Source organism: Trichechus manatus, unplaced genomic scaffold, assembly GCF_000243295.1.
Source record: "Trichechus manatus latirostris isolate Lorelei unplaced genomic scaffold, TriManLat1.0 scaffold00149, whole genome shotgun sequence".
NCBI lineage: Eukaryota > Metazoa > Chordata > Mammalia > Sirenia > Trichechidae > Trichechus > Trichechus manatus.
Window position 1 is genome coordinate 7,021,227 of NW_004444085.1, and position 10,403 is coordinate 7,031,629.

The following is a 10,403-nucleotide window of genomic DNA, read 5'->3' on the forward strand; positions in this document are numbered from 1 at the left end:
CCACCCTGTCCTGTTTTTGTAAATGTTTTGATACTGTCTGTTGTCTTCGGGGCATTCAGTAGTTATTTTTCTCATTTATTGATTGTAGATTTGTTTGTTTTGTCCCTTTTAAAAAAAAATTGACTATGTCTGAGCAGGCAGACTGTGTGTTCTTTGTTGTTTGCTCGTCTGTGGGCACAATACTTTTTGCCTCCCTCTCCAATTGGCAGGGTCAGTCACTCAGACATGGTACGGCAGGGCAGGTCTAGCTGAAGGGGAGTTACTGGGACGGGCTGTCTGTGGCACCTACTGCGGCCATCAGGGCGGGTTGGCAATCAGTGCAGGGCACGTTGCAGCAGGCCACGTCTGTGCTGCTTGGTTGTGTGATGTTAAGTGCACCTTCCAGGTAGGCAGGATGCAGCAGGGAGATTGTTATGTGTGGAGTCAAGATGGGCATGGGAGAGAGGAGAGAGGAACAGGAGCCAGAAACATACAAACAAACAAAAAAGAATTCCAGGGGAGCCCACCATTGGAGTGGAGAGATGGGAGACCATGAAATGGAGAAAAACAGAAAGGGGAAGAGGAAGAAAAGAAAGAAAAGAATGAATAAATAAAAATCAGAAAGGTTAAAAAAACACAAAGTTCCCAGGAATCGCACCAGTGCAGCTATGAGGTCTGGGGAAGTCGCTCTCAGGTGTTGGCAGCACAGCCTCCCTAGAAGGCCCAGAGGTATACAATGCCAGATATTCAGGGAACAGAAAGAGAATGAAGATATAGAGAGACGAGAAACTGAGCAATGAAGAAAGACAAAAAGGGAAAATGAGGGAAAAGAAAACAAAGGAAATTAAAAAAAAAGAACAAGAAAAGCCCCCCAAAAAAACAGAAAAGAAAAAGAAAACCAACAACAAAAAAATGCCCTCAGGGATCCCTCTGCAGGTCTGTGCAAGCCTAAGGGGAAGTCTGGTTGCTATGCAGCACCGCCTGGCCAGAAAGCGCTCCGAACTCAAGAAAAGGAAAAGAGAACAAACAAACAATTCAAAACTAACAAACGAATAAAAGCCCCGGGATCCCACCAGCGAGGCAGCCCAGACGGGAAGCAGATCCACCCTCAAACGGAGCTCCACAGCCCCTCAGGAAGAAGCAAAGATGGCGCACGGAACCAGGTATTTGAGTGAAAGGAGGGGGAGGTGGTGAGAGGCAAGGAAGAAATCAAAAGAAGCGGAAAAAGGCAACACCAGCAGCCAACAAATGGCACTCAGGGAGCCGGCCCATTCGGGTGTGTGGAATCCAAGCAGCCGGTGTTTCCTGAACAAGAGATTGTGGCCGTGGGAAGCAGAGGTGACCGAGTGGGGGTGAAGCAGGGTGGGGGGTGTGAAAGTGTATATCACAAATTACCAGTTGTTTTGTCTCCCGCTGGAAGCTCCGTGAAGCTGCTTTCTCGTACCCCCTGTTTGCTGGTCTCCTATAGGGGTCCAAGATGGTGGATCCGCGCTCTGTTAGCTGGTAGGAGACCTCTGCATGAATCTCTCCTTGCTCTCCATTCTCTGTCAGTTTTCTCACTCCATTTGGTTCTTAGCTGAGTTCTTTATCTCTTCATTTGATGTTTTAGGGTTTCAGGATTGTTGTTTTCTCTGTCCGGCTTAGTTATTTGGATCTTTGCTGTGGAGGGACGGTGTGGTGCTTCTGCCTAGAGCACCATTTTGCCAGAAGTCAAAGAAGCCTCTGTGTCAGAAGTGGGATTTGAACCCATGCCTCCATTTGGAGACCAGAATCCCCAGCTAGAGGAAGTGAAACTGAGTCTGGTGCCTTAGACCACTCAGCAATCCTGACGCTGTACTTTTTTAAAATTGTTGTAGTTTAAACGAAGTTTACATTTCAAGTTAGTCTCCCATACAAAAATTTATACATACATTGTTATGTGACCCTAATTGCTCACCCCATATTGTGACAGCACACTCCTCCTTTCCACCTCTGATTCCCCATATCCATTCAACCAGCTCCTAAGCCTCTCTGCCTTCCCATCTCACCTCTGGACAAAAGCTGCCCATTTAGTCTCTTGTTATCTACTTGAGCTAAGAGGCACAGTTCTCATGAGTATCACTTTATGTCCCACAGTCCAGTCCAATCCGTGTCTGAATAGTTGGCCTGGGAAATTGTTTTAGTTCTGGGCTGATAGAGAATCTGGGGGTCATGCTTTCTGGGGTTCCTCCGGTCTCAGTCACACCATTAAGTCTGTTCTTCTTACTAGAATTTGAGTTCTGCACTCCACTTTTCTCCTGCTCCATCAGGGACTCTCTGTTGTTTTCCCTGTCAGGGTGGTCATTCGTGGTAGCCAGGCACCATCTAGTTCTTCTGGTTTCAGGCTGATTAAGTCTCTGTTTTATGTGACCTTTTCTGTCTCTTGGGCTAATAATTTCCTTCTGTTTTGGGGGTTCTTCATTCCACTTGTGAGGATTTTTGTTTTCTTTATGTTGAGGTGTAATCCATACTGAAAGCTGTGATCTTCAATCTTCATCGGTAAGTGCTTCATGTCCTCTTCACTTTCAGGAAGCAAGGTTGTGTCATCTGCATAATGCAGGTTGTTAATGAGTCTTCCTCCAATCCTCCAATCCCCATTCTTCTTCATATAGTCCAGCTTATCAGACTATTGCCATTGTATTTCAGAGACAATCTTGCTGGATATATAATTCTTGGCCAGCAATTTTTGTTCTTCAAGCCTTTATATATGTCATATCATTGCCTTTTGCCTGCATGGTTTCTGCTCAGTAATCAGAGCTTAGGCTTATTGGTTCTCCCTTGTAGGTTACTTTACTTTTATCCCTAGCCGCTCTCAGGATTCTTTCTTTGTCTTTGGTTTTGGCAAGTTTGATTATGATGTATGTCTTGGTGACTTTCTTTTGGGCTCTACCCTGTATGGGGTTAGTTGAGCTTCTTGGATAGATATCTTCTCATCTTTCATGATATTAGGAAAGTTTTCTGCCAGCAAGTCTTCAACAATTCTCGCTGTGATTTCTGTTACCGAACTACTCGTGATCCCAAGTGTTTGAATTGTTTCTTTCACTGGTTGTTTTACCCTCTTAATAGTCCACAGACCTGTGTTATCACTTCCTAATGTCAGTTTCATTGACTCCATCCTTCATGAACTTGAGATGCCATCTCTATATACAATATTTTGTAAATAAAAGTGATAGTATGGTAAGTCATAATTATGTAAAATGATCAAGTCTTTGAGGTAGGAGGAATCATTGTTCTTGTGGTTTCTTGTGGTTCATATTGTCCTCACTGTTGCATAAATGTCCTTGTCTTTGCTGTTTCCTTGCCATGGATTTTTTTTACCCCTTTGTCATGCCTTATTATTATTTCCTTTGAATCATAACATCTCCTCTACTGGTATGCAGATTTACTTTAGCTTCATCCATGAAGAATTTATCAATCATTTGCAGTATCAATGTGTGGGACACTATGGGAAAGACTCCAAAATCTATTTGATATTTGATGTAGCCTCTCCCCTTGAAGAGTTGAGGAACTAAGGGATGACTCTCCTCTATATCATTCCACACTAGTTTCTGCCATGTAGATTAGGAAATTACAAGGAGTATGTTGATACTCCCTGTTGGAATATTCAGTATTCCTCTGCATCTTTGCCCTCTTTTCCTATCTAAAAGAGAGTCAGAGGGAGAAAGAGAGTCCTGGAAAATCATGTGATTTATGTCTTCTCTGTCTGATTTCAATATTGATTCTCTTTGTAGTGAAAGCTTTCAATATTGATTCTCTTTGTAGTGAAAGCTCAGGCTGCTGCTTTCTTGAAGTCCTGGTGGTAAACATGGAATTTATTCCATCCATTCTTTTAATAGTTCTCCTGATTTCTAGGCTAGACCTGGAGATGCCTAGTAGGACTTGATGCATAAAACCCTAGGAAGTAATGACTTATTTTATGAAAATATTCTAGTATAAAATGCATCAAGACATTTCAGAATAAAAATGACTGAAAACTGTGAAACTCTTACTCTATGGCCAGCTTTAATCCTCACAAAATTCTTCAAAGTTGGTATATTCTGCTTTCATCATTTTATAGATGAGGAAAAGAAAACATGACAAGGTTATGTAACTTTCCCAAGACCCAAATCTAATAACTGGCACAGCAGGAATTTGAACTCATCTCTGGACATATTGTAAACACACTCTCTCTCAACCACTCTGCTAAATGCCCTTGCCTTTGAAGGACACTAAACAGAGGCACATGGAGGAGAAACAAGTGGTTAGGTGACTTGATTTTATTTGGTTGATTAATAATCATTGACCTATGTAACTTAGCATTTTTAAGTTCTTGGTTCGCATATTTAGGGAAACTATGAGGAAAAGATAAATGATACTTAGGGTACTTGGGATGGATTAAGGCAGCATCCCCAGCCATGGATATGACTTCAGAAAAGCCTATGATATACAAAAGAATCCCCTACAATGGTGAAAATTTTACTGTTCATATTTTCATGTCTTTATCCTAAGGCTTTGTTATTGTTTCTGTGGTTAGTTGACGTCGAGTGGTTTCTGACACTTGACAACCCCATGTGTTACAGAGTAGAATTGTAACATAGGGTTTTCTTGGATGTAACCATTACTACAGGTTAAAATGCAAAATACCTTAATAGGTGGGAAAATAAACAGAAATATCATCATTCAAGCAGGTATTTACAGAATTTCACAAGTTAAAGAGTGGTAAGTACTCTAAGAGAAGCGTCTTGGGCCTGGTTTCCTGAAAGTAGAGTCTGAGATGGGATTCTTATGTAAATGGAATATTGAATGGATGCCCTCAGGTACAGCCTGTGAGGAAAGCCAGGACAGAACACGGGAAGAACTTCAGTCTGATCCCATGGAGAGGCTTTGGAGCAAGAAAGGCTCCAAGGAGTTGAGGAAAGAGATTGGTTTTTTGTATCCCAAATAAGGCAGTCATTGACTCCCTCTTCTAACTCCCACCCCTAACCTGCTTGTGTAATTTGGAATCTCCCACTTCCAGGCATTTCCAATAGAGTTGGCTTTCAGTACAGCAAAGTAACTTCTGGGAGAGGTTATAGTTGTGAATCATCAGCAGCCTGACTCATAACAGGGGATGGAAAGGAGAAAGCATCACCATTACCAACTACTGCAAAAAACTGGAGACCATCGGGGCCGACTGTCACCAGTTCTTTGAGCGCAACGGGAAGGCCTGACGGACGCTCAGATTGTAAGGCCCAGAACTGAAGCAGTTCCAGCAGAGCAACTACATTCAGCTCAAGATGGGCAAGCGGCCCTCGTCCTCCACTGGCTGTGGCTTCCAGCAGCCAGGAGCTCTGCGGGAGCATGCCCAGAGTGCTATCTCCAGTCCGACCCAGCAGTGCCAGAAGACCCCAGCCTCGTTGCAGTCTACAGCCTTAGCCCACTGCAGGAGCTGAGCATGCAACCCTGCAGGGAGGCCGCTCTCCTGCTGGCTGCGGAGCCTGTGGCTGGGGGGATGAACGCCTGCTGACCCCTCGGAATCACAGCAGCTCTTTTGCCAGTGGCCGCCTCCTCTGGGAACTGCAGCACGGGGACCACCAGGCCTCAAGGGAGCCTACTGGGACTGAGCTGCTCGGTGGAGCCAACTGTGGGCCTCGGGGTCCCCAGACGGTACACAGGACCCCTGGGGAGCCATCTGTCTGGGAGGATGGGGAAGTCCAAGTCGGCTGTGGACCTACTGGAGGGCTCGGACATCCTGGCCATCCCTGTCCACATGTGGTCCAGGTCATCTCCCACCCCAGATTAAAAGCACCAGGATATGCTTTTGTGGATTATGGTAGCTTTGGTCTTCTTGTGAAGGATCCATGCTCCTTGGCTGGCCCTGGATCTAGGTCACTGAGTTGTTCAGAAAGAGGCTGTGAAGAGATGCCACTGTTCACACACCATCCTAGCCCTTTTTGGGGTGGGTGCAGGCTGCAGAGTAATTGGTGTCCCCTCAGTTCCCAGTGAATGTCCTGGAACCCTGGACCCTTAGAAAGAAGCTAGCAGGACACTTTGTCACAGGCCACTGCCAACAGGAATGCAGGGCCATCTTACAGATACCAGGATGGGACCGCTGATCCCATTCAGCTCTGCTCTGCCTTCCACTGTGCCCTCCACCTACTGCTCAGAGGGTGAGTAGGATGGTCAGACAGGGTGACAGCCTCTTTCATCCAGCACCCTGCAATAACCCCTTGAAACAGCAGTCCCAGCCTGACCTGGCCTCCAAGTCCCAGAGGCCTAGAATCCACCAACTCAGAGAATGGGTTAGAGGAGGGGATGAAGAAAAAGTTCTCAATGCCTCAGAGTCCTCCTCCCCCTTGAGTAAAATGGGACTATGCAGTCTAAGAGGACTGCTTTCCTGAGGAATCTTTGTTGCTGGGGTTTGTAAACTTGAGGCACTATAAAAAACAGCAGAGCCTTCCAAGTTCAAGCAACACTTCTGAGCCAGACACGCCTGTTGGGGTCCCAAGCAGTCCAGGGAGGATCTCCTCCAAATATCCGAGCTGTTCCTGCAAGCCTCCCCACCACCTTGGGAGGATTATGATGATGAAGCGTTTGTGAAGGTCTTGCAACCCAGTGCCACTTCCAGACCCACATGTGAAGATCTTCCCCCACCCTCACCTCCTCCACTGAGCCTGGAAACCCCGGTGAAGAGCTTGGATGACCTTCCTCCACCCCCTCCCCAAGCTGGGTGTGAGGCACAGTTGGACAGCAAAGCTTATAGGGATCCCCATACCAGCAGCTCTAGCAAATTTTCCAAGGTGTTGACTGCAAGAGAAAGACCAGTGCCTGGTGCAGCCTCCTGGGTGGGTAGTCAGATACTGACTTCTAGACCACAAGCTTCTATCAAGGTTTCAGAGGTCAATGAGGCCAAACTGCCCTCCATCATGGGTGACAAGCTCCACCTGGCTGGGTCTCTTGGCAAACAGCCAAGTCCAGGGCGGCCACCTCCCATCCAGACCCAAAGCCTCATTCACTATCCGGTCAGTGGAACCCAAGATTTAGAAAAGAAAGTCAGTGCTGGTCCTCAGAAGACCTCAGAAGACATCACAACAGAGGTTTTAACCAAGGAAATTGCCCACCAAGACAAATCTCTGGCAGACATTTTGGATCCAGACTCCAAAATGAGGACAACTATGGACCTGATGGAAGGTTTGTTTCTCCAAGATGTTAACTTGATGAAGGAAAACAGCATAAAGAGGAAGGCCATGGAAAGAACTGTCAACTGCCCAGGATGCAAAGATAAGAGGAGTGAAGAAAAGGAAACGGTGGGCATGTTGGTCAACTGTCCTGCTTCCAAGATCTGCCGGAAGAGGTGAATGAGGAAGAGGAGCAGGCAGATATCAATGAAAAGAAGGCAGAGCTCATTAGAAGCCTTACCCACAAGTTTGAGACCCTCCAGGAAGAAAGAGAGTCTGCTGATGGACATCAAGCTCAAAAACACCTTAAGAGAAGAGATGGAGGCTTTGATCTGTGAGCTCTGCAAGCCCAATGAGTTTGACAAGTACAAGATGTTCGCAAGGGGCTCGGACACAGTGGTAGACCTGCTGCTCTCCCTCTCAGGTCACCTGGCCAGTGTGGAGAACGTCCTTAGTGGCCTTGGGGAAGATGCTAGTAATGAAGAAAGGAGCTCTCTCAAAGAGAAGAGGAAGGTCCCTGGCTGAGCAGCACGAGGATGCCCAGGAGCTTAAGGAGAACCTCGATTGAAGAGGACAGGTGATGCTGGACATCCTGGCCAATTACCTTTCAGAGAAGTGACTCCAGGACAACTAGCATTTTGTGAACGTGAAGTCAGCACTTCTCACTGAGCAGTGAAAGCTGTATGACAAGATCAAACTGTACCAGGAGCAGATGAAGTGTCTGCTGGAGAGCCTTCCCTCAGATTTCATTCCCAAGGCAGGGGCTCTGGCATACCCCACGAACCCTGCAAGCAAAACAGCTCTTGCTGGGGGATGTACTTTCAGTAGTATTTATCTAGCATTAACCTATCCACTTTAACCTCTTCTAAAACACCCAACCAAAAGATCGTCTATTCTCTCAATGCTATTTATTTTGAAAAATGTTTCAGTACAAACCACTGTTTAAACTATATCGGTTAATGGGGGTTTTCTGGATAAAAGGAAACAATTTCTGTCCAGGAAAAAGCCTTTTTTTTTTCCCCCTTCCCTCATTTCATGATTGATCCTCTGAGAGTTCGAATGCTGCTAGGAACTTACCCATTTCTATTGTTATTTTGCAGTGGAAAGAAAATTAATGAAACTGTGAGAACTTGTTGGAGGGTGTTTGATTGTTTACTTTTTAATAGGCCGAGGCAACATAGATCAGTGTGTGCCACCCTCAGGAATGTATCCACAATGGCCTTCCTTTCTTGTGGGCAGGGTACAAGTCCTCACTAATGAAGGATCTGCAACATAAATCCATAAAAATACAGACACACACACAAGCACACACACACCCTGAAAGAATTGTAAAACTTTGAACATTGTTATTATTTATATTTTTAAAAATGAGAAAAGATCATTTGTTTGCGTTCTAACCACTTATTTGATTCTATTTTGTGGTGGACATAGACAATTATGTTTGAGCTTCGCATTTTGTGAAAACCTTAATGAAAATGAAGAATTCCAAAGATTAAAAAAAATTATTATTGACCTATATAACTTAGCATTTTTAAGTTCCTGGTTCACACATTTATTTAGGGAAACTATGAGTAAAGATAAATAATACTTAGGGTGTTTGGGATGGATTGAGGCAGCACCCCAGCTATGGATGTGACTTCAGAAAGGCCTCTGATGTGCAAAAGAATCACTTACAATGACAAAAACTTTACTCTTCATGGTTTCATGTCTTTACCTTAAGACGTTGTTATTGTTGCTGTGGTAGTTGATGTCGAGTAGATTTTGAACCATGATGATCCCATGTGTTACAGAGTAGAATTGCAACATCGGATTTTTTTGGCTGTAATCATTAGTGCAGGTTAAAAAGCAAAATGCCATAACAGGTGGGGCAATATACTGAAATATCATCATTCAAGCAGGTATTTACAGAACTTCACAAGTTAAAGAGTGGCAAGTACTCTAACAGAAGTGCCTTGGGTGTGGCTCCTGAAAGTAGAGTCTGAGATGGGTAAATGGTATACTGAGTGGATGCCCTCAGGTGCAATCTGTTAGGCAAGCCAGGATAGTAAGAAATGCTCCAAGGAGTTGAGGAAAGAGGTTGGTCTTTTGTGCTCCAAATAAACCAGTCATTGACTTCCCCATCTAACTATGGCCCCTATCCTGCCTAAGTAATTTGCAATCTCCCACTCCCAGCCATTTCCAGTAGAAGTGGCTTCCAGGGCTTCGGAGTAACTCCTGGGAGAGATTATAGCTGTGAATTATCAGAAGACTCATACAGCAGAGGGAAAGGGGGAATGCATCACCATTAACATCTACTACAAAAAAATTGGACAAAATGCTCTGAGGAAACAGAGAGGAAAAAGATTATTTTCACCTGGTGGAGAGGTAATTTTTTGGTTATTAACACGATAATGTGAATAAGGTATTGAAGAGTAAAATTTTGTAAAGGAGTGCTGGAGAAGAGAAGGGAAAAGGGAAGGAGAGAGAGTGAATGTATCAAAGGGAAAAAGGAACGGAATGAATTAATGAAAACCAAACCAAAGCTATTGAAATCTAGTCAATTTTGAATCACAATGACTCTACAGGACAGAGTATAACTGCCCCATAGTGTTACCAAGGCTGTAAACTTTATAGAAGCTGACTGCCACATCTTTCTGCTGAAAAGCTGCTGTAGGTTTGAACTGCCCACTTTTGTTAGCAGCCAAGTGCTTTCTCACGGCACCACCAAGGCTCCTTCATAATGGATTGCCTACACAAAATGTGCTATGGTGTTTAAAAAGCTTAATTGTGTAGAGTTTTATAATCATTCAATAGAAAAGGAATAAGTAACACTGATATGATGGCTAGATAAATTACATGTGTTTTCTCCCTGGAATAGTATATTTTATTTTACTTTTTATTGTTGTAGTTTAAATGAAGTTTACGTTTCAAGTTAGCCTCCCATACAAAAATTTATACATACCTTGTTATGTGACCCTAATTGCTCTTCCCATACCGTGTCAGCACACTCCTCCTTTCCACCCGATTCCCCATGTCTGTTCAACCAGCTCCTAACACTCTCTGCCTTCCCATCTCACCTCTGGACAGAAGCCGCCCCTTTAGTCTCTTGTATCTACTTGAGCTAAGAAGCACACTCCTCACGAGTATCACTTTATGTCCCACAGTCCAGTCCAATCCCTGTCTGAAGAGTTGGCCTTGGAAATTGTTTTAGTTCTGGGCTGATAGAGAATCCAGGGACCATGCTTTCTGGGGATCCTCCAGTCTCAGTCAGACCATTAAGTCTGGTCATCT

General features: G+C 44.5%; 1 pseudogene; it reads left to right on the forward strand.

Annotated features, from left to right (window-relative positions):
* Positions 1–7,992, forward strand: part of LOC101352147 (protein Shroom3 pseudogene) — a 30,200-nt pseudogene extending 22,208 nt beyond the window's left edge.
* The last annotated feature ends 2,411 nt before the right edge of the window (positions 7,993–10,403 follow it).